Raw genomic sequence first — 24,497 nt, 5'->3', positions numbered from 1 at the left:
GAAAGGGTATGAAAATGCATCACTTATAATGTCTAATAGCCTATGGAAACCTGATGTGGGATAATGCTCTTGTTCACTGTAAAGATTTGTCACTTGTATTTGTTTAATAAAATGCTGAATGACCATTAGCCAGGCAGGAAGTATAGGCAGGGATAAAAGACTAGAAGAGTTCTGGGAAGAGGAAATGCATAGAAGCAGTTACCAGACAGACACAGAGGAAGCAAAATGAGAATGCCTCACTGAGAAAAGGTACCAAGCCACGTGGCTAAACATAGATAAGAATTATAGGAAAATTTAAGTTGTAAGAGCTTGTTAATAATAAGTCTGAGTAATAGGCCAAACAGTTTATAATTAATATAACCTCTGTGTGTCTATTTGGGACTGAACAGCTACAAGGAGGGACAGGACAGAAATTTAGGTCTACAACAGCATCTCTGGTCCACCACCCTCACACAGGCCCAGCTTCCCACAGAGTGCTTCCAACAGTACCTGAGCTCGTCGAAGTACCATGGCAGGCCTTGCCTGAGAAACAAAGCAATCCACTAAAGGCGGCTTTAGCTTAACAGCCCCTGTTTGTCTACCAAATCATTTTGGAAGTGTTCTTTATAATCTCATCCCCTTACCCCCTTGTTTCTGTGGACTTAAATAGTTTTTCATACATCTCTCCTTTCTTTTCTGACCCCAATAAATTTTATGCACACACACGAAGTCTGGCATTGACTCTGTTTTTCCCAACCGATGAGTCAAACTCATCTCCAGCAAGGTTCAAAGTTGTTACCATAGAAGATGACTTTTATTCTTTCCATTTTGTCATCAGCCCAGCTCCTTGATTCCTGATGTGCTGTTGTTGGACAAAGATATATCATACCACAATTAGTAGTGAACATAGTTTATGGCTACCACTTATGTATCATTTGTAGTATTCTTCATTTTTCCTATAAGTATGAGCTTTCATGTACTGTCACTTCCTTTAAACTCAAGAAATTTCATAGTATTTTGTAAAAACAGGCCTGCTACTGATGAATTATGAGTTATGATGTCGTTTTTTTCTGTTTTACTTTGTTCTGTGAATATTTCCACTGGAAATATAATTTTATATTCAATCTTTCTTTTAATTATTTCTCTTAGGTTGTTAAACATTATTCTTTGTTGTCTAAGTTTCATTGTTTTGGAAGCATGTGAAAACCAGCTGAATGCCAGCTACTATTCAGATATGTTTCTGTATATAATACTTAATTGTTTTCCAGTTGCTTAGAGTATTTTCTCTTTATGTTTCATTTCATCATTTTAAACCATGAAATGTGCTAATTTTTTGATAGGTCACTGCTGGATGAACTCTTTGAAACTCTAAGATTATATGTTCCTCAATTTGAAACATTTTGGAAATGAAATCTGATTGTACATGTTCCTGGCTGGCTAAAAAGTTGCCATGTAGGCCAGGCTGGTCTCCAAGTTATGGTGTCCTTCCTACCTCTGCCTCCTCAATGTTGAAATGCAGGCATGCCTCCACTATACCTAGCTGAGGAGATCTTTAATCATTCAAATATTATTTAATGTATCTTTTATTCTCCCACCCCTCAACTTCTAGGACTCTAGTTATACTCATATTAGATTATTTCCTATTGTCTCATATCTTCTTAATGATCAATTAATAACTTTTCACTTCTTTTTGTGCTCCTCAGATATGATTTTTATTTATCTATCTCAATGATGACTAAATATTTCTTCTGCTACTTTCACCACACAGAGAAGCCTTTTATTAAACTTTATAATCTCTGTTATCAACTTTTTAGTTTGAGAATTTCTAATTGATGGGTTATTATGAATCATTTTCTTAATTTATATATCATACTATTATTGGTTATGTCAAAGGTATACAACAGCCTTTACATGTATATTCATGACATAGTGACTGATAAATTTTATCATATTTGTAAATTTGTGGGATCCTGAAGTTGATTTATTCAAACTGCTTTCTCTATTGGTTATAAGGTTAAGTCTTGCTGGTTCTATGCATTTGCCTGTGTTTTCAACATAGTAAATATTATATTGTAGGAGTATTGAATCATATTATCTTCTCTAAAGAGAATAGACAGACAGAATCTCATCTAGCCCAACCTGGCTTTAAATTCACTATGTTGAGTATGAACTTATTCTTCTTATCCTCTTGTCTCCTGTAGGGATAACAGGCATCTCAACACAACAAGTTTAAAGAAGCAATCAGGTTTAAACCCAGGGCTTTGTGTATGCTAGGCTAGACAGAGATCAACTCAGAGAGAAGGACTGAGCTTCTCTCTCTCTCTCTCTCTCTCTCTCTCTCTGTGTGTGTGTGTGTGTGTGTGTGTGTGTGTGTGTGTGTAGTGTTTGCTATAGATGGGTCTCAGTTTTAAATTAAGTGTCCCAGCAGTTGAAGTAAATTGGTCTACTTCAAGTTAAAATTCAAAATTAACCTTTTTCTATAATGTCAGAAAACAACATAAGAGAGGAAGTAGAACGTTGAAATACTGGGTTGCCAAGGTATAATGTAAGTGTCTGAGTTAGTGCCCACTGGTTAATGGACATAGGCTTTAACCAGCACCCAGATTCACACGACACCTTCATCCCACGTGTAGCAGGAAAAACATTCACTAAGATTAAAGCAAGTTTTGTTTTATTTTAATTTTCCTCTCATATAATACATCCTGATCCCAGTTTACCTCCCCTCCCTCCACTCCTCCCACTTCCTGACCCCCCACCTCCACTCTCCCCCAGATCCACTTCACTTAAGAGCTACTGTAATAATACCCAACAATGTTTTGATCACATCCTCTCATTCCCTTCACCTCCCATGGAACCTCTTCTTTCCAATGAGTTTCACAACTCCTTTCATATCTCTTTTGTTCTTTGTAGCCTACTGCATATAATTATGCCTCCATAAATAGAGTTGGCTTGGGCAATATCTACCTGAACATGAGCATCACCAGTAATTGTTACCCTGTGTACTATGCCCCTGCCTAGAGCTTCTCAGGTAGGGGTGGATCCTCGGAGCCTTCTTTCCTCTTTGATGGAATGTTGACAGGCCCAAACTTACACAAGCAGCTATTGCTGCTATAAATTTATGAGTGCAACAAATATGACATGGCCAAAAGACAGATTTTCACATTATTCCCACCAGTCTCCAAGCTCTTACATTCTTCAGCCCTCCACCTCTTTATCTATGCTGTTTCATAAGCGTTAGGGCTGTGTTTAAGATAAAGATGTTCCATTGAGGGCTGAGCATTCAACATCCTATGGTTTTAGCTCTTATACAGGTTGTGAGAGTCTCTGCACTAACCATTGCCCACCTCAACAAGAAGTTTCTCCAACAAGGCCAAGGGTCACACTAATCTGTAGACACAAACAAATTTCCAAGGAAGCAGATTGTCATCATGTTCAAACAGTAATTTTCCCCTTAGGTCTATGACCTCCCCAGCACAGGATTTTCTTGTAAGTGAGGAAGCTGTCCATGCAAGATACCTGTTCACTGGTTGGAGTTGTTCACTAATTCAAGGTAAACATGAACAGAAAACATTGTTTATCAATGACATCTTCTGAGGAGGAAAAGAAAGGTAGGCCAGTAGGGGGAGGGTGTCACTAGCTTGCATTGTTGGTCCTGGGATGGTGGTGGTTTGTTGTTTTCCTCTAAGTGAGGGAAAGTAAAAGATCAAAGTTGAGCTTTGAAAAGAACACCCTAGCCATTACACACAGGCTAGACTAGATGCCCAAGGTAGCTTCCAGATGTCTTGAAAACTGAACCATCCTAACAAAAAGCAAAGACCTAGGACACCTTCAAGAACTGGGTTTCACTTAAACTTTCAAAACGTTTTTGTTGTTTTGTTTTGTTTTTTTAATTAAATGCAGATGGTCATTCTTTGAACTTTGAGATGTATTTGAGTAAACAAATGGAAAAAAAACCAATTACTCTCCTATAAGTTTGCTTCCACATTTAACAGTAAACTCAGTGGATAGAAATAAAATGCACACAAGTCTTAGAGAGTAATTTGGAAGCTGCTTCCTCTTGCTGCTCCTAATTTGTGAGGTCAGGACTCCAAGGGCAGAGCCCATTTTGGTTCTCCTGAAGCCTTGCTGTGAGAACAAGACATGGGCATGTTGAGTTATCACAGCCTCCTGTGGAGGGGATAGGCAATCCTGAACTCTAGTGTCCGCTGCTCCAGAGGCATATTACTCCATTTTATGAATGAGCGAACTTTCTAAAAAGCACTCAAATCTGTTAATTATTTGTAAACCAGTTTGTAGCCACACTGTCATCAATTAGGACTTCGAAGCAATTCTGCAGTCCCCAAAATTCTGTAGTTCACCCTGCAGCTATAATTTTGTTTTCACTTCCAAAGAGTGCAAGGAGTATCTCAGCCTACATTTTAAATATGAAGAAGCAAATGTGTGAAGTAAGGAAATAAAAATATACTGTGGAGGTTTTTTCTTAAAGAACATACATACTTTCAAAGCATGTATATTTTAGCAAGCAGCATGTAACCTTCATGGGAATAAAGCCCAAGCCTGTTTTATTCACCACTATAGTCCCATACTGGCAGCAGATTCTGGCATTATAGCAGACACTAAGAAAGCAAATAAATAAATGCTTATTTTTAAGAGATGCATTCTTGTGCATAGAACTACTTTTATACTCCTGTAAATAACACTTTTTCTAAAACAGTGGGAAATTAATCTGTCTTTGGCAACTGCCAAGGGTGAGGCCAAAATTCTCCCCAGCTTCTCCTGAATGTCAGATCCACGACATACTGACTTGTGCCATGCCACCCTTCCCCCTCCAATCTGAACTTGAGGATGGTTCTTACATTTCTTTCAACATAAAGATGGGATTGAAAGACAAAGACAGGTAATGGAGTGGAGTCATCAAAGAACATTATCACCTGCTTTGCTTAAATATGGCGACATAAACTTTAAAGGATCTTGGTGATCTTTGACAGTAAAAGAAACATCAACAGTTTTAGGCGGGTAAAATGCACCTACAAGTATAAAAAGCATGTACCAGTTTAGGAGGTGTCAAAAGATCCTCTTAGGAACCCATCAACCTCTCTACATGGAGTGGAAATTTCCCCTGACTCCCTATAAACCTGGTGCAAGCTCTAAATGCCATTAGTCTGCCATGCTCGCTGTAGCTTTCAAGCTTGTATTTCACCTTCCAAAAGGCATTTCCCAACCCCCACCTAGAGAGAGGTGTGAAGGCCTCAGGTAAAAGCCTCCCGTTCACTGGGTGTTAGGGTGCTGTGTACTGCCAAATGACTGCTCACCCTTCTCCCTAGTGCAGACAGCATCGGCACACAAGCAGTTAAGCATCTTCGCAGTGTCCTGGTAATATATTCTTGCTCAACACTCCTGGCTCTCCAGAACCAGGTTTCTGCAAATGTCTCTACATGGAGACATTCACTTCTCTGATCAGTAGAAAGGGCTGTACCCGTGGCCAAACACAGTAAAAATTGAACGAGCTGTTTGGGGGAGCAGGAAATATTTTTATTTTCTAAAAAAAAAAAAAAAAAAAAAAACTACCTTCTGCTTGACAATTGGAGACCAAGACTTTAAAATGCACACAAAGAGTGACAACTGGTTCCCTTAATACATTACCACAGCTGGCAGAGCCCTAAACAAATTATTAGACAATGCATAGTTGTGATTACTAAACTGTTGGAAGATATATGCACGCGGCTATAATCAGGAACACTCAGGATGTCTCTAATCGCTGCCAAGGACTGGCATATAATGAGTTAAGTCAAATGGCCCCAGCAATTAAGGTTATAAGTAAGCCATGCCTAAGACACTTGACTGAAAGCATATGCTTTGCTTTGTGCTGAATGGAAAAAGCACAAGGAGGCTGGGAAGAGGGAATGAGTTTTGGAGAGCACATTAAGCCAAAATAGCACACTGGTTCTGACCATCCCGGGCACTGTGTCTCAATAATTAGGAGGAGCAATACCCTTCTGTGGGTTGGAAACGCCAGTCAGAAGGAGACTTAAGTTAAGCTAGCATACATCAAAAATAATTGACAATGGTTAGGCTTCATTGTGGAGAAGCCTCGCACTGGCATTGCAGCCACCAGCCCACCACCCACCTAAGAATTATTATTTGAAAAGGATGTCAGAGGATTATAGAAGATCCTTTGTGTCTGCTCCAATTAGGATCAACACTGAGGCTGCTTCCTGGGAGCGTTCCTATGTAATGATGAAAACATATTGACCCCTGCTGGAATTGTGCAGAACTGCAGTGTCTTCTCCTCTTGTGCAACCTTAGATAAAAGGGGCCCTCATTTATTCGCCTGTACTGAAAAGGGGTGTTTTTAAAGTTTCTAGGTCATAGTGCCAATATTAAAGTAATTTATCAATTATAAACATTTCATGAATGCAAGACGATTAAAGCTTCTAATGATAGCCTCATGATTTTCTTTGCTTCTCTCTCTCTCTGTGTGTTGTGTGTGTGTGTGTGTGTGTGTGTGTGTGTGTTTCAGACACTACCTTGGTTCAAATATTGGACAGCCACCATTCAATATGAAGATCTCATTTCAACTTTGCCTCTTATTTCACAGACCCCCCTTGTATATTGGCCTCGCATGTATTCTTCTTCCAAAGAAATTTCATCTTTCAGATATTTTAAAGACTTAGTAATTTTGCTGGCACTTTAAATATCATCCTAGGATTTCAGTCTTAGTGACAATTTCCTCCAGCATCTCTCCAAATGAACAGAGCTGCCAGACACAGCTACTATAGAATGTTGAAGGTTTCCTTCTAGGAATTCCTAGAGAAATGCATGGCCAGGGACCGTTTCCTGTGTGTGAGTCACCCAATTTCCAGCTATGTGATTAAAGATGAAGAAAGGCTGACTGCCTGCTTCAGGGGCTGCATTAAAACAATACAGCTGCTAGAACACCTGGCCTTCAACTATAAAATGAGTTCATTTATACTCACCAATATGAAAATACAAAGGTAATTAAGTTTGTAACTACTTTAGAATGGCTAAAATAAAAAACACCAATGACTTTATGCTGGAAAGGATGTAGAGAGAGGGGAACACTCCTCCACTGCTGTTGGGAGTGCAAACTTGTACAGCCACTTTGGAAATCAGTATGGTGGTTCCTCAGGAAATTGGGAATCAGTCTACCTAAGGATCCAGCAAATCCACTCTTAGATATAAACACAAAAGATGCACATTCACACAAGGACATCTGTTCAACCATGTTCATAGCAGCATTATTTGTAATAGCCAGAACTTGGAAGCGAGCTAGATGTCCCTCAACTGAAGAATGGATAAAGAAAATGTGGCACATCTATACAATGGAGTACTACTTAGTGGGGAAAAATGGAATCTTGAAATTTTCAGGCAAATGGAAGAAACCACCCTGAGTGAGGTAACCCAGTCACAATAAGACAAACATGGTATTTACTCATTCATATAGGGATATTAGACATAGACCAAAGGATTACCAGCCTACAATTCACACCTCCAGGGAATCTAGGAAACAAAGAAGATCCTAAAGGAGACTTACATGGCCCCCCACAGAAGGGGAAAGGGACAAGATCTGCTGAGCAAATTGGGAGCATGGGTTGGGGGGAAGGAGTTAGGAGAACAAAAGGGAGATGAGAAGTGGGGAGGAAGACATGAGGGAGCAGGAAGATTGAGGGGGGGAGAATAGAGGAGAGCAAGAAAAGCGATGCCTTATTAGAGGGAGCCATTATAGGTTTAGAGAGAAATCTAGCACTAGGGAAATGCCCAGAGATCTACAAGGATGGCCCCAATTAAAAATCTAAGCAATAGGGGAGGTGTAAGGAGTAGGTTTTTCCACCCGCCGCTGGTCTTGTCTCACCACCACACCAGCTCCAAATAACACACTGATACTCTGTATTTGATATAATGCTGTTGGACAGTTACTTGTTTCTTGTCAGCTAGCTCTGTCTTAAGTATTAACCCATTTCTGTTTATCTATGTATTTCCACATGATCTCATCTTACTGGAGAGCCAGCTAGTGTCCTGCTTTCTCCAGATTCTCCACCTTGACTCCTCTTTACTACTTCCTCTTTCCTCCTCGTCTCCTAGTCCCACCTGTCTTGCTTTCTTATTGGCCAACAGTGCTTTATTCATTAACCAGTATGAAAAACATCTTTATAGAATGATATCTCCCATCAGGGAGGAAGCTATCTTAAATGCCCTTTCCCTATAATGAGATTGATGGCTACCTTCTATGCCATCCTAGAGCCTTCATCCAGTAAAGGATGGAAATAGAAGCAGAGACCCACAGCTAAACACTGAGTCAAATTCCTGGAATCCAGTTGTGGAGAGGGAGAAGGAGTGATGTGTAAAGGGGTTAACAGCATGCTGGAGAAAGCCACAGAAACAGCTGGCCTTAAAAAGGGGGGAGGGTAATGGACCTCAGACTGACAGCTCAGAAACCAGCATAGGATGCAAGTGGGTTACAGTTAGGAGGCCTGGGCAGTCTACGGGCCCTAGTAATAGAACAGCATAGTGTACAAATAGTGTACAAATAGACTTTGGAAGCCCATTCAACATAGAGGGATAATCTCTCAGCCTAAACACATGGGGTAGGGCCTAGGCTCTGCCCCAAATGATGTGACAGACTTTGATGATCCCCCATAGAAGGCCTTCTTACCCTTTCTATGGAGCAGAAAAAGGATGCGATAGGGGTCAGTTGGGGGCATGGGAAAATGGGAGGGAGAGGGAACTGGGATTGATATATAAAATAAGATTGTTTCTAATTTAAATTAAAAAAGAAAATGGGAAGAACAGTCACAACATAAATTGAATTACATATAATACTTAATATGTGCAATCTTGAAAATGTTTTAATCTTTCTAGAGTCAAGACATATTCCACTAAACAGGAAGAATTATCAAAAAGCATTCCTAAAGATGGTAGAATTTGAACCCCAAATCAATATGGGCTCAATAACAAAAAAGTGACTTCATTATTTTAAAACATTTCACATTTCCCAAAAATAATTAGTATAGATTATTGATCAGAGACAAGAACACTTGAAAATTAGGAGAGAGGTATCAGTAACCCTTTTTAATAAGAGGAAAACAGAAATGAACTTGGCATAATGCTGTCAGAAGGAAGGACAGAAAAAGCACTGCTGTTCGAAAGACAGTACCTAAACAGAAGCTGAAACTAAACTGGCTAAGTCAGAGTGGCAGCCATTTTAACATTCCCTGCTCTCAGTGGCAGTACTTCCTGTTGACTCAGAGACAAAAACCAAATGTCAAGAGCTTCTTAGAAATATTCCTAAATAAAGGATGTTCCAAGTCAAATTAATCACTTACAATATAAAATACCAACCTGAAGGTAATTATTTGTATTATTATCAAGAAAATAGACTTAAAGTTAAACCTAATTATTCCCTCAGACTTCTCTAGATTGTGGTATCCTTTCCAGTACCTGGTGCTTGACAATGGACCTATGATTAAGAAAGGAAAGATAAAACACAAGAGGGCTGGGCATGGTGGCACACACCTTAATCGCAACACTCAGAAGGCAGAGGCAGGTAGATCATTGTGAGTTAGAGGTCAGCCTGATCTACAGAGTGAGGTACCAGGACAGCCAGGAGTAACCTAATGAGATCTCATTTCAAAAACAAAATAAAAAGTAAAACAGGAAGGAAGACTGAAAGAACCCTATGATACTGTAGTTTAAAATGTTCTTCCTGCTATGAGTAGGCTAAAGTAACACAGTAATATGCTGTATAATTGTTTACTTTAGAGTCTTAGAAACTTATATCACAGCAAAATCTCCAAAACACTACATGTTTCCAAAGTCTGGTCTCATGAACCAGAGCCCCCGACTAAGCCATTCCATAAAACCTCCGTGCAGCTCAGCACTGAGTTGCAACTTAATTTTCCCGCTAAAACACATACCATTTCCATTGCTCATTGCTTTGAAAGTAAAATTTTACTTATATACAAATACCAATAGGCAAAATACCTAAATGTTTTGTTCCATGTCTCCAGTAGATACATCCATCTTTCCTTAGTTATTAGTTGGTGAACCCTGTACTAAGACCCCAAAAACATTTTCTCAGACATGACATTCGGGCACTGCATAATACAAGAAATGGTGCTATTAAATGTATTTTTATGGGGTAATGATTTAACTGCTACCTAAAGAAATCTTATGAAAAAATGTGAAAACACATGAAGATTTTAATTTTAATTTACACTTCTTTTGACTACTCTAATAAATCAGAATCATAAAAGCTGCAGAATTCATCAAAGAATTGTATGATTGCAACAGGAGAAAAATCAATAAGGTAAAATAAAAATTCAGTAAGTAGAAGCCTGAGCCCGGTCACTTTTCCAATATCATTCTGCAGGCTGACCCTAAATCATTCATGCCCTACCTGGATGATGACGGTCGCACATTATTCACTATTTTTCACTTTTTAATTCTCCTTTATTGTCACCTTGACTCTAATATATTATTATAACTGAGTCATTATTTAAGTGACTTCTTTGATGAGTGGTTTGGAAGAAGCTTGGCTGAATCAGCCTTAAACAAAGTAAAGAGTGTGACAGAATTCTTAAGCTGATGAGTTTTCCCAGCAAAGAGAAAAGTTGTCTTTCCTGCTTCATCCAACCGTTCCATACTTCATGAGCATTAAAATCCTGAGCATCACTCTTAATTGAGAAAATGAAAATATGCTTTAAAAAGGTAAATAAATTAATTGATCTTTTAAAAGCATTCTCCATAAAGCACTTAAAGCACTGTGTTAGGTAGGGTTTCCTTTGCTGTAAAGAGACATCATGGCCATGGAAACTCCTATGAAGGAAAACATTTAGTTGAGTAGCTTACAGTTTCAGATGTTCAGTTGATTCTTTTCATGGTGGGACATGTTAGCAGGCAAGCAGACACAGCGCCTGGAGGGAGCCGAGAGTTGCACATGGTCTACAGGCAACAAGAAGGGAACTGTCACATTGGGTGTGGCTGGGACATATGTGAGACCTCAAAGCCCACCCCCCACAGTGACACACATCCTCCAACAAAACCATACCTACTACAATAAGCCGCACCTCCTAATAGTGCCACTCCTTATGGGTCGAGCATTCACACATGAGTTCTATGGGGGCCGTACCTATTCAAACTACCACAAACACTAATCAGAAACACACAACCTCATAATATACACCCACATATGTAATTCATTTACATGTAAGAACAGAATATATGAAAATATATTAAATAATCAAGAGAGTCCATACCCATTGTATCACCTAGTCATGTCAATTTTGTCTCCTGTGGATCCTCCGAATCCTTCATTTCTTTGGATGCCCAACACCTGCTGCTTTATGAGGTACCTTTAAGTCCCCTAGAGTCTTTACTCAAACACCCCTGTTGTAGCCCAACCACCAATACTGGTTACAATCAGTCCTCCAAAACAGCAGCTGTTCTTTCCAGATGCAAGCTGTAATATCTGATTAAGTCGCCTACTTGGTTCACCACCTTTTCATGGCTTAGAATAAAAGATAATGTGTGAGGCCCACATGACCTTTCTACCAACCTTCCCAGCCTCTGCTCCCTATCAGTACCACTCTTTATGTTAGCTTCCTCTGTACCTTCATTCCTGTTTTCCCCACTGGGAACACATTTCCTCGCCTACCTGCTTTATGGCCTCAATTAAGCATCTTCATCAAGGAAGTTTTCCCTGACATTCCAACTATTTAACATCATTTGTTATACCCTGTATCTTCTCTTCTGAGACTTGTGATAACATCTCTATTTGTTGATTAATGCCCCGGTGTGGGGAGGGGGGGGAGCGCGTGAAAACTCACTGCCTCATGGGTACTTAGCACTTGATTTACAATGGAACAGCACCCGCATCCCCATTGTCTTTCTTCTTGACATGAGAGGACCAGCCAGAGTTTGACTTTATTTTCCATTATATCCACAGGATTTGGAGAAAATAAAGTCTGAAACACAGACATTTTCATCAAATGCCATTTGAATGCATGAGTTCAGATTGCCTGATTTCATACATTAACCTATTCACCACAAACCTGCCCTAAGTTCTTAATATTTTGGGATGGGGAAAGATACTAAGGATTGAAGTTCTGGCTTCACATATGGAAGGATGCCAAGAAATAACATAGATGGTTCTGTTTGCCTTGTTTCGTTAGCAGTTAAGAATAACTAGGTGTCTCCATAAAACACAGAAATGCTACTCCCTGTTTCTCCATCTCCCTAACAGTGACAATAGCTAAGGTTTTGTTTAAAGAGCTTTGGTACACTTAACTTTTGTTTTCTAATTTTGGGAAAACAAATTCTTGTATTTGAAATCCTAACACAATTAATTTGAATTTAATTGGAAGAAAAATTTAATGGCTATTTTCTATGCTTCCTTCTTCTCAGTCACTTTGAAATTTATCTTTGGATAACCAAACACTAATACAACAACAGGGGTTGACTTTCTATGCTCAAACTTTAAAAAGTCATATGAAGGACTTATTACTCAAATTAAATTTATTAAATGTGCCACACAGATGAAATGTTAAAAGAATGAAGTTTAATTTAAAAGGGGGACATCCTGCCATTAGGTTTCATTCTTGGCAGTCTCATGGTGTTTGTAGGATTGAGAATTGAATATTATAGGATATACATTGTCCAGAAGTGTTACTAACCCTTAAGTTTATTCCTGTCTCCTCATGTAGGACCACAAGTCACACTGTGCAAATGTACAGTTGACTTCTAGTATTTATGAAAACCACTAAAAGGCATTATGAATGAACCCTCAACTAGACTGTTAAAGTAGGTATTAACTCTAAAGTCGGGTGATGTCATGAAGACAAGCCATTTCCTAACAAGATTCAATGTCCTTTGCAGCCATTTTCTAACATAAATTCAGTGTATCTCTTGCATTCAAGTTCATCACACACTCCCTGCCCTTACACCTTGCAGCTGTATTTTCTCATCTTGTCTCCCCTGTCTAATACAGGCCTTCCTGACATACAAGGATTATCCTTATCCATTGTTTCTTGTACAAAAGTGACTAGAATTACATTTGTTGAGCTCACCACCTGTCCCACTGCAGGCCCTCTGCCCCCAACTCCAGTAGAGCAGGCCACACTAGTCAGAAGAACAGGTAAGTCACCCTCCTGGAACAGGAACTGTCCCCTCCCAAGATTCAGTTCTCAAAGACCCACTCCTCTGTCCTCTCAATCACAGTCCACCACAATGCCCTCCTGCTGCCATGTCCTTGGCCCCATCTTGACAGACTTCTGCTGCCCAGGAGACGGCAGTCAAAAAAATAGGAGCAGGCTGGTACTGTTTGAAGAAAAGGAGCAGCCAGAAAAACAGGCAAACTCAAACAGAGACTTCCTATCAGACCAGAGAGCACACCTGCCACCAGAACCACAGATGGGCAGTGGATTGTCTCTACTCCTTCCATGCCCCCAATCTCAGCTCCCTTCCTCATCACCACATCCAACCTGCCAACTTGGGCAGACACCTCCCCCCACCACCCCGCTGCAGCAAAGGCCACACTAGCCACCAGAAATCTGACCACAAAGACCAGAAGACAAAAGAGGAAACAGAAACCAAGGAAAAATACCAATTCAATAAAGAAAAACTCAGAAATCAGCACCTAGACCTCTATAATCATCTCCAATTCAGATGCCTAAAGGCCAGAGTAAAAATAAAATCAACAACATCCAGGGCAATATGGCACTACCAGAGCCCAGCTACCCTACAACAGCAAGGCCCGAATACTCCAACACAGCTCAAGCACAAGAAAATCACCTAAAAACCAGTATTATGAAGATGATAGAAGTCTTTAAAAAGGAAATGAAAAAAATCCTGAGTAATGTAACTAGACCCACAAAGACAAACATGATATGTGCTCACTTATAAGTGGATACTAGCTGTAAAGGATAACCATAAACCCAGTGCTTGTGGTGAGAAGGCAAGGATCTCCCAGAGAAAGGGAAATAGAATATATTTCTCAGGTGGACTTGGGGCAGGTAGGATTGGGAATAGGAGGGATCAAGTGGGACAGAAGAGGGGAGAAAATACTGGAAGAAATTACTGTAATTGGGGAAACATTCCTGGGGGTGGAGTGGAAACCTAGTGCAATGGAAACCCTGTACAATCTATGATAGCAACCCTAGCAAAGACTCCTAATAATGGGAAACAGAGCCTGAAATGGCCATCTTCTGTAACCAGACAAGATGTTAAGTGGAGGGATTGGGACACCAACCCAACCACAAAACCTTCGACCTACAGCTTGTCCTGCCAGCCAGTGTATTCTGAGATCACAGCCTAGCAGAATCCTCATCAAAGAGACTAGAGAGACTTCATCCAACAACGAATGGGAGCAGATGTAGAGTCCCACAGCCAAACATTAGGGGAGCTTTGGGAGTCCTGAAGAAGAGGGAGAGGAATAATCTAAGGAACCAGAGGAGTTAGGTACACCAGGATCACACAGCTCACAGAATCAACAGACCAGGACTAACAGGGGCTCACAGAGATAAGGGACCCTCTATGGGTCTGACCTCTGTGTGTGCATTATGGCTGAGTAGCTTGGTGTTCTTGTGGGACTCCTAACAGCGGGAATAGGGGTGGCCTCTGACTCTTTTGCCTACTTGTGGGACATTTCTCCTCCTATTGGGTAACCTTGCCCAGCCTTGAAGTGATGGTGTGTGCCTGGTCATACTGGAACAAATTATGCTGTTTGGTTGATGTCCCTGGGAGGCCTGCTCTTTTCTAAGGGGAATTGGAGGGGAGCTGGATCTGGGGAAGAAGGGAAGAGAGGATGGGATGGAAATTGCAGTCGGGATGTTTTATATGACTGAAGAATTTTTAAAAATTCTTTTTTGTCATTTGGTAAATTAAGGAGAAACTCTTTACAAAGATCATATTTCCAAAATACATTATGTGCACGTGTAAAAGTATCATAATGAAACTCACTATTAATTAACATATGTTAAGAATAACAAAAATCATTCAAGAAAAGAATAGCAAAAAAGATCACATTATTTTCTTTGCTATTTTATAAAATACATGGAAATAGTAATATTTATTCTTCATATAGAAACCTCTTACTCATGCTGGACTGTCAGCTCCACTAATCTCGATATTCTTAGTGAAACCTGGTCGCAAATCAACAGTGTGTATGAATTGGAGATTTTTATGTAAACACATGTACTTCTGAAAGGAATAGCAAACTTGAAGTTCTAAATGTGGCAGATAAAGAGAAAGTTTTCCTCTCTGACAATTGTATATATCTGAATCAACACTAGGAAGCTCAGTACAAAAGACCAGACTTGAAGGCAGGAAGATTAGTTACTGTCTCAGCCAATGAATGCACTTCAACAGTCTAAGCTCCTTTTTCTATGGTTAAAGAAAAATCACATCCACAATGCAGAGTTTTCTCTATTTTGAAAAAAAAAAACAGTATGGCTTTGTGCAGCTGGGGGGCCATGAGATTGGGTATAGAAGGATAGCATTTGTGGGTGGAACCACTGATTCATAAGCAATATAAAAGTTTAGAAAAAGACAGCATAGGCATCCTATGACCCTATTGTCTTTGGAAAGGCTTTGCCATGAAGATTCCTCTTAGCTCCTTCTTACTTAGATCAAAATGGAACATATCAAGACCCATGAATTTACTTGACACATAAAATCTTTTTCTTGGACTCACACAGAAATAGGTAGTTATCATTTTTTTTTGTTGTTATTACTATTACCTAAACAGGAGTCTAGCTGTATGTGTGAAGAGTTAGGGGATCATAATTTTAGCTGATGCACATTTTCCTAGCTGCACAGAGGCTTTCACATCACCATCTTAAGAAAATCCTTCCCTCCCTATGTGGTTGAGTTTCTGTTTTTTTTTTTTTTTTTTACTTATCTGTATTATAGTTACTATGTCAGCATGGGTTGTCACATAAGTAGTATTGCATTTATGTGTACGGAACCCTCAGTGAGCATTTACACTTAAAAAAAAAAAGTTCAGTGATCAAAGGAGAAGTATAGATTGCTATATAAAAATTTCAAACTCTTTTTCTATCATTTCTTAATATTTTGACCAAGGAATATTTCTATCCCATAGCTTTATAACATGCTGAGTGTGGGAAACCTAATGCAAAGGCCTGTAGCAATAAGTAATGATGTAGTGTATAGATTTAGTAGACAGATGTAGTATACACTGAGTTTTCAACAGATATCACTGCTATTATCAAATATCTCAGAATTAAAGCCTGTTTCTCTGGCATTTTGTATATCCCTATGCAGATCTCCTATAGTACTTAAAATTTTAAGTCCTAGTAAACACAGTCTTGAATTATAAAACCTAAAGATTCTTTAATTATTATTGTTAATATTATTAGTGGTATTTTACTGACAGTGTGGTTCTTGTGATTATAGAATTTTTATTAGAATGGTCATTAGACCAAAACAAATCATGACTCTCTTATGCTTTAATGTAGTTATCTAAAATACATATTTGCTATAAAAGTGAAAACTCCCTGTATTTAAAGAGTTAGTAAGAAAAAATGAATTTAAGTTATTGCAGAGATTTTTAAAAATTGAATCAATGATGGAGGCATGAAATAGTATATTCTGATATTCTGGCCAAGCATTTCCTAGAATCTGGTTTGAGAAGATACAGACATTGTCAAGTATCTTGGTACATTTTTAGTGAACATGTTCCATGCAATGGGCATTTTTCTGGACCCTGGGAGCATATATGCTTCTTGCACTCATAGAATAAATGTTAGTGTGTGGCTCTGCCTAGTGAAAATGTACATGAAATGATGCACCATCTCTTAGTTTTAGCACCAAAGTTTAGTTCTAAATGTGAACAAGACATGATGAAGTGACTATGCTGATACCATCAGGAGCCGATGAGAAGTCCTGTGCCACTGGGCTGAGTTGAGATGTTGGATCCTCTTGTAACCATCCATTAATTTCTTTCATATGGAAGAAGAAAACTGTATTTCAGATATCCATCTGGGCTTGGAAGAAACCTCTAGAAATGAGAAGGCAGGAGGGGGAATCTGAGAACAGACTTCCCACAGCACACTTCCTGCTCAGACCTATTCCAGAGAGACTGAAAATGTTAAAGAACAGGTTTCTTATTTTATTCCTTTCAGCCCCCTGGACTGAAATCAACTGGCTAGAGAGCCATTAGTGAAGCACCAAGCCTTTTCAAACCTGCAGCATAAAGGAGAGTTCATTGAAAGCTTTTTCAAAAAACACTCTGTGTGAGTATGCTTCTGATAACATTTTGTGCATATTTAAGATGCTTTCTTAATTCATAGCCTTGGAAAGTATGGGTAAGTCACATCAAATGTCAAATTCTAACACCTGCTACAAATAAATAAGCCTAACAAATGCTTCCCTGGACCTGCTGATGGAAACACTTAGCCCTTGGCTGAAGTTAATGCAACATTTTAGAGATAGAGACAACTGACTCAAGAAAATCCACTCCATCCAAACCAGGATGATCCTGTGAAGGTAGACAACTTCCAGCAGTAGAAGACAAGTCAAACCCTTGATGTATTTCTCTCCAGAAATTCCACAGACTTTTATCAGAAAATCATTTTAAAACTAAAGTAAAAAATTTTAAGGAAACAGATTTAAACTACTCAAAGTTAAGAAAATATACTAACACTCTGGTTCAAAAAAACATACCCATAACTCCCACAGATTTCAGAAACCCGGCCAACTTTCCTACAGTATCCAAAACCAGGTCAGGTCCCTAGGAAACATCGAGAAATTATTAGAAAGTGGTATTCATATTCCAGCTCCTACAGATGCCTTTGTACTTTCAATTTCTTGCATCCACAGTGTTCTTTACTCATCCCACGCATGGCTTATCTTACCATTTCATTCAGGTCTTAACCTAAAACCCTGTCTTTGACTTGTGACTGACTCACAGCTCTTGACCCACTTGATAAAAAACCTTATTCCTAGGCATACCTTCTTCACTGACAACCTGTGTGAACACATATTCGTCCCACCCACTCACCATTGTTTACACCTTCTAAACAGAATCTTTCTGAATCCTCACTGCCAACTTCATATTTATCTTTCCAATCAAGTGGTAAAAATATACAAGAGAAACCATGATAGAAAAAAACAATGAAATAACACTCAGACTAACCACAAAAAATCGATTCTGCCAGGCCCTCAAGGAGAGGTCCTACCAATGAGATGGAGGTGTGAATCTATGATGAAGTAAACCTTTGTTATTCTTAAACTTCATTTTTGCACATACACTAAAGGTTTATGTCATGTGACAATTTCTCCAGGTAACTTTATTATGGACAAATGTAATACCAGAACATCATTCAAGTGATCATGCTAATATAAATAAAACTGAGAAATAGTTGTGCCCTTAGCAAAATATGTTGAAAAAGGTATTTCACAGCTGTTGTCTTCTCCCTATGATTCCAGTCTAATCATAAAACATCAAGACAGATCATAAATGAAGTATTCTCGGCAAACTATCTGATCAGTCCACCTCAAAGCTGTCAGTCATTAAAAACAAGAAAACCTAAAAAAAAAAAAAAAAAAAAGTCACAGCCAAGCAAAACTTGCAGAGACATGACAACCGAGTGTAATGTGATCTCAAATATTAGACTCTGAAATGGAAAAAGAGAAACGAGAGACACACTAGTGAAGTCTGAATAAAGGGCAGACATCAGTTAGTAATACTCTATCAGCACTGGCTTCTTTGCTGTGACAGACACCACAGGAATGTGAGAGGCTCACAATGTAGTAACCTGCACTGAAGATACAGAAGAATGCTCTGTCTGTCTTTGTGACTTCTGCAACCCCAAACTGAACTAATTGCCTGCTCCATACATACCACTTTGCCCCATGGTTTACTGAACAAACAACTCTCAGCAAGTTGGTTTTATTTATTAAACCATAGTTTAACTAACTCCATCGAAGCTGTATACAGATTAATTCTATCTGAAAAGTCAAAACTAATGAAGGAAATATGGGGATACAGCTCAGGGTATGTTGCTTGATTAAAATGATCAAGACACTGGCTACACACAGATACACTAAAATTTTTCAATCTTTTGAAATGAAGCTTTTTTTTCTGGATAAGTGTTTCATAAATTAAATGTACCCTGAGGTCCTGAGAATAATTAATATGTATTGGTTGCTGAACAAATATTTATAAGTTATCGTTAGGTCTCAAATTGTATCTAATTATGAGAATATATAGATGAATTATCAATGGTACCTTCCTTCAGAAAACTCACCATGTAGAAATTATTAGCACTAATTCAGCACATGAACCTAACACCAAGAATGTATGTTAATTATTTTACCACTCTCAATAAATGTAATAAATGGTTCTCTTATCATCAAAACTAAGAGAAATTAAGTAGTTCACTCAAAACCATTTCATAGCTATTATGTGACAGGTCTAAAGTTTCAACCCTCCCCCCACACACACACACCCCAATAAATACTGACTCCAGAGCCTAAGAGAGTTCAAAGAAACACAAAGATATGGGTGGCTCATAAAATATACTCATTTGTGAAATATAGGACACCTAGTACAGAAAAAAGTGATGAATACTGAATACCAATAGTAAGTCTGAAATTCTATCAGCCCCACCAGTTTGAAAGATCCCCACTAGATTATATGTGTGTTGAGGAATGGGGCTGGGAGGAGTTGTTATTTAAAAGTCAATACTAGTAATACTATAAAGTGGCCTGATGTGATTGTATCCACAGAACTATGATAACTTTTGATTTATAAACAAGAAAATGTGTGTGTTCTCAGTCTGAGTCTTCTTAGCCCCTCAGAGCAGACCATTCCTCTTTCTCCAGACAACGGTGGCCTGACAGGAGGGTGCAGGTCATCTTGTGTGCATTTCCCCATTGAAATATCTGTGGAGATTGGTGTGCTCAATGAGGGTCTTTGAGGAGAAGGAGGATTCCCCCCAGAGAGCCAAAGAAAATAATATCATAGACATGGAGAAAACCCAGAATCTCTAAAACATGGACTACAAAAGCATTGAAAAGATAGGCAGGGCAGTAACCCTCCATGGGTTACTTTTGTGCACCAGGAACCTAGAGACAGGAGAGAAGCCCCTAGTCCCCACTTCACATGACCTGTCAGATCTACATGACCCCACCTGGATGGCATTGCCCTACATGTGGAATTGGGGGTGGGGGGATGGGAGGGGAGGGTGTTCAGGGTGCATGTGAGGGGGCAGAGATGGTAAAAGGGAGGTACGGAGGGAGGAATGGAAAAGGGAACTGGGATCGACATGTAAAATAAAATTAAATAAAAACTTAAATTAAAAAAGGAAAAGATAGGCAGGGACGTGGCATGCATAATCTTAAAAGTTTTGCCCACAGATATTGTAGTATATTAATTACAACACTGAGGTGAACAGATCCATGATTTAGAAATAAGGAAATAAATGTGTATTAACTAGGTAGGAAATACCTGAAAAAGTACAAGTTTCCATTAGAAATGTAAGAAACCAAAAAAAACACAAAGAACACGAAGGGAAGCATGCTATTAAGGTTCCAGTTGGTAATCCCAGTTACTAATTGTATTCTAGTTCATCAATTCAAAAGATGTTTAATCGGGGCCTACAATGTTTCCAGATGTAGCTTTAAATAAAAGCAAAAATAGGGGTCCAACAAAGTGGCCCTAGGCAGTCCTGATCTTGCCCTCAGGTGGACCTGCTCTGGGCAGGCGAGGGCAGTGCAGTGCAGTGGCCCCAGTGTGCAGTGGACCTGTCTCAGGGGACCTGCACGGATGCCTCTGAAGGACAGGGCCCAGCTGACATCTGGTGCTTTCTTGAATCTCCAGCTGGCCCAGGGAGGGTCTGCTGAACCTGCTATCTCCTTGGACAAGACTTCCAAAGGTCAGTCCCTCGTGGTTCATTCCCTGGGCACCATGGGCTCCACAGTGTGTATAGATGAATGATGTCATGGCAGAATCAGCTAAAATACACCCTCGTTTTATTGTGAAGCTGGAAGCCGAAGCCGTTCCTGAAGTATCTGAAAAAATATGAAATTAGTTCTGTCCCCACCTTCCTGTTCTTCAATAATTCACAGAGAGTCAACCAGTTAGGTGGTGCACATGCCCCAGAATTGACCAAAGAAAGTCCAGAGACGGGTGTCTAAAGAAGATCTCAACCTTCGCCTTGAGAAAGTTGTCCACGCTGTCTACTGCATGCTGTTCATGAAGGGAACACCTCAAGAATAATGCTGTGGAGTCAGCAAGCAGATGGTGAAAATCCTTCACATACAAAATAGTCAGTTAAGCAGTTTTGATATCTTCTCAGATGAGGAAGTTCAACAGGGGTTCAAAACATACTGTGGGTGGCCCACCTAACCTCAGCTCTATGTTTCTAGAGAGCCTATGAACTTGATACAGTCCAGAGCTAGGAGCATCAGAAAAGCTAGATACAAAGCTCAAGGAGGAAAGGCTCAAAGTGCTGACCAATAAAGCTTCTGTGGTCCCTTTATGAAAGGAAACACCTTGAAGCAAGGTTGAATATGAAACTCACAATATACTGGAGGATGAAGACAGTGCTACAGGGTTAAAAATATTCTTGAACTGGCCAACTTACCCTCAGCTGTATCTGAGAGAAGAGCTTGTAGGAGGATTGGATATTGTTGAGGAACTGAAAGACAACGGTGAATTGCTGCCTATATTGAATTAATGTTGAGCATGGTGTTCAAGGACTGCAAGAAGTATTTCAGCGCTGGAACAGTTGATGATTTGATGATACTGGTCTTAAGATTTGCCCAATGTATTGGGCAATAAACTCTTCAGATTCAGCTTAAATAAGTAAAAATAAGGACAAAGCCTTGGCCTTGTTTTTGATACTTTCATTCCTCCAGAGAGTGGAGAAACACAAATAAAGCTATCATTAGATAGGTTTCTCAGAAGTGCAAGATCTATAGAATGTGTGTATATTGTGAAGGGAGATCTGTAGATTGGCTTACAAGGGACACAGTAGTCCTACAATGGCCACATCTGGTAGCAGCTCAGCCTATGAAGGTGTATGTCTCAACAATTTTCTATCCAACTCTACAGGAAAATCCCTGTAGAGTTACTGATACTGAGTCTATGATTGAAAACCAAAGAAGCTGGGTGTGATGTCATCAGAGGATGGCAGCAGGAATGACAGATATGCTTAGTTAGGAAACAAAACAAGCAGGCAGGCCACCCTTTTTTCCTGCTTTTATTACCTGGACTATACCCCTGGGAGATGCACAAACTTTGGGGGTGGGACATCTTCTTTCAGCTAATCCTCTCTGAAATCACTCTCACTGACAGGCCAAATGTTTCCTTCCTAGACAATTCTAAATCCTCAGATTGACAGTCAGATCAGCCACTGAATCTAAGGAGAAAAATAAAGGGTTGAAGAGACAGTTCAGAAGAGTGCTAACTGCCCTTACAGAAGATCCAGGTTTGGTTCCCAGCACCAAAGAACTACCTGTTCTTAGTCCAGAGAATCTAATATCCTCCTGTGGTTTCTGTGAGCACCAGACAGATACATAGTGCACAAACATATATGGATGCACTCACGAATACATGTGTAATTTGAAAATAAATTGAAAATCTAAAATAAATAAAAGAAAAATAAAGTGGAATAGTGTATGTTGAAAAGGCAGGAAATAATTGGATGAAGAAGGTATAGGAAGCAAAAATAATGATTCCTTAAGGCATTCAAGTTGCAAGCCCTATAACCAGTCATCACATAATGCCATATAACAAGAAATAAATAGGGTTTGTAGATGGAACTAAAGAGACTGACTAGCCAACCTTAAAATGGGGACCTTAGTGTGGATTTATCTGGATAAGCCCAATGTAATCATCAGGGCCTTGACAAATAGAAGAAAGTTAGAAAGAAACAGGAGAGACAATAGCAAGAAAGCTTGACTTGATGCTCCTGACTTTGAAGTGGGGCATAGACCGAGAACCAAGGGATCAATAGAGACCTCTAGCATGGCAGGTAACAAAAGAGATAAATGTCGAAAAGGGAACACAGCCTTGATGAATGTTACTAGAATGAAGTCCACCAAGATAAAGTGTCAGACTTCTGACTCAGGGAACTATAAATAATAAATATGTTATTCTAGCTACAGTAATAATAGGAAATGAACATGGAGAGAGTGCTTCATTGCTACAGTATAACCTAAATGACAGTCCTTGGAGACACTCCTAAAAGTAGAGACTACAAGGACTTTTTGTTTGTTGTTGCCAGGTGTGGGTACTTCAGAAAAATAACGAGTAGAGTTTTAAAAATTGTGAATTTGAGGTACCAACAAGAAGAAATTACATGGAAATGTTTTATAGGTATATCCATCATCTTAAATAGTTTCATTTATTTACACATGTAATTTTATTTATAAATATACATGTACGTACATATGTGTGTGTGTGAATGTGCACACCATGCATGTACAAGGGCCATAATAGCCAGAAGAGGATTAATGTCTTGTGAAGCTAGAATTATAGATGGTTGGAACCCTTCCAATATGGGTGCACAGAACAAAACTAGAGCTCTAGGGAAGCAGAAGTGCTCTTAAAAACTGAGCCACTAACTTATGGATACTGTGTTATGACATGATCTACAAATGTATTGGGCTTCATTTGAAGCTACTCTAGTATCACATGAGCCCATGTCATAGTTGCTGTTCTATTGTTGGGAAGAGGCACTGTTACCAAGGCAAGTATTATAAGTGGAAGTCACTTACTTGGGGAGCTTGCTTGCAGTTTCAGAAGTTTAGTTCATTATCATCATGGCAGAGAAAGAAAGCAGCATGCAGGCAGATGTGGAACAGTAGCTGAGAACTACATCTTGATCCATAGTCAGAGAGAGACTAGGCTGGCATGGGCTTTTAAAATCTCAAGCTCTCACCCAGTGACATACTTCCTCCAAAGAAGACCACACCTCCTAATACTTGGTCCTTTCAAAGAGTGTCATTTCAGGTGACTAAGCATTGAAATACATGAGCCATTCTTATTCAAACTGCCAGCTAGATAGAATATAGTTGGGGGGGGAAAGTAAATGCAGAGATTTGACTTTGTCTTAATGTTTATGCGTTTTATAAATGTGGGGATGGAAACCATAAACAAAGATGAAATTCCCTGAGAAATTATTTGCTTGGGAACATGAGATGTGAAAATTCTGGGAACAAAGACACTGTAATATTATATTAAGAAGAATTTGGGGCAACAGTGGCATGCAGAGGTGTGTTTAACTATCTAGATACATCCTACTCTGCCTCAGACCTCACTGTAAAATTCAGATGTATTTTCAGGATGACATATGAGACACCTCCAGTTGGAAATATTTGTATTCTCTCTTGGTTATGTTGACAGTTAATCTTCATGCAATTTGAAAGCGTGAGATATACTCTATTTCTTCTCGCAGTTGTATAATGCAATTATTTTAATTATGCCAAGCAAGTCCTTTACATTAATTATATAGGTTCCCTACTAATAGCTA

At 39.3% G+C, this 24,497-nt stretch overlaps 1 pseudogene; it reads left to right on the top strand.

The window, feature by feature from the left end:
• The first annotated feature begins 20,785 nt into the window (after positions 1-20,785).
• On the top strand, positions 20,786-21,698 carry LOC127216651 (glutaredoxin-3-like; annotated as a pseudogene).
• Positions 21,699-24,497: the final 2,799 nt, after the last annotated feature.

This window comes from Phodopus roborovskii, unplaced genomic scaffold (assembly GCF_943737965.1).
Source record: "Phodopus roborovskii unplaced genomic scaffold, PHOROB, whole genome shotgun sequence".
Classification (NCBI taxonomy): domain Eukaryota; kingdom Metazoa; phylum Chordata; class Mammalia; order Rodentia; family Cricetidae; genus Phodopus; species Phodopus roborovskii.
Note: the sequence above shows the minus strand (reverse complement) of the source record. Positions and strands in the feature narration are given on the sequence as shown.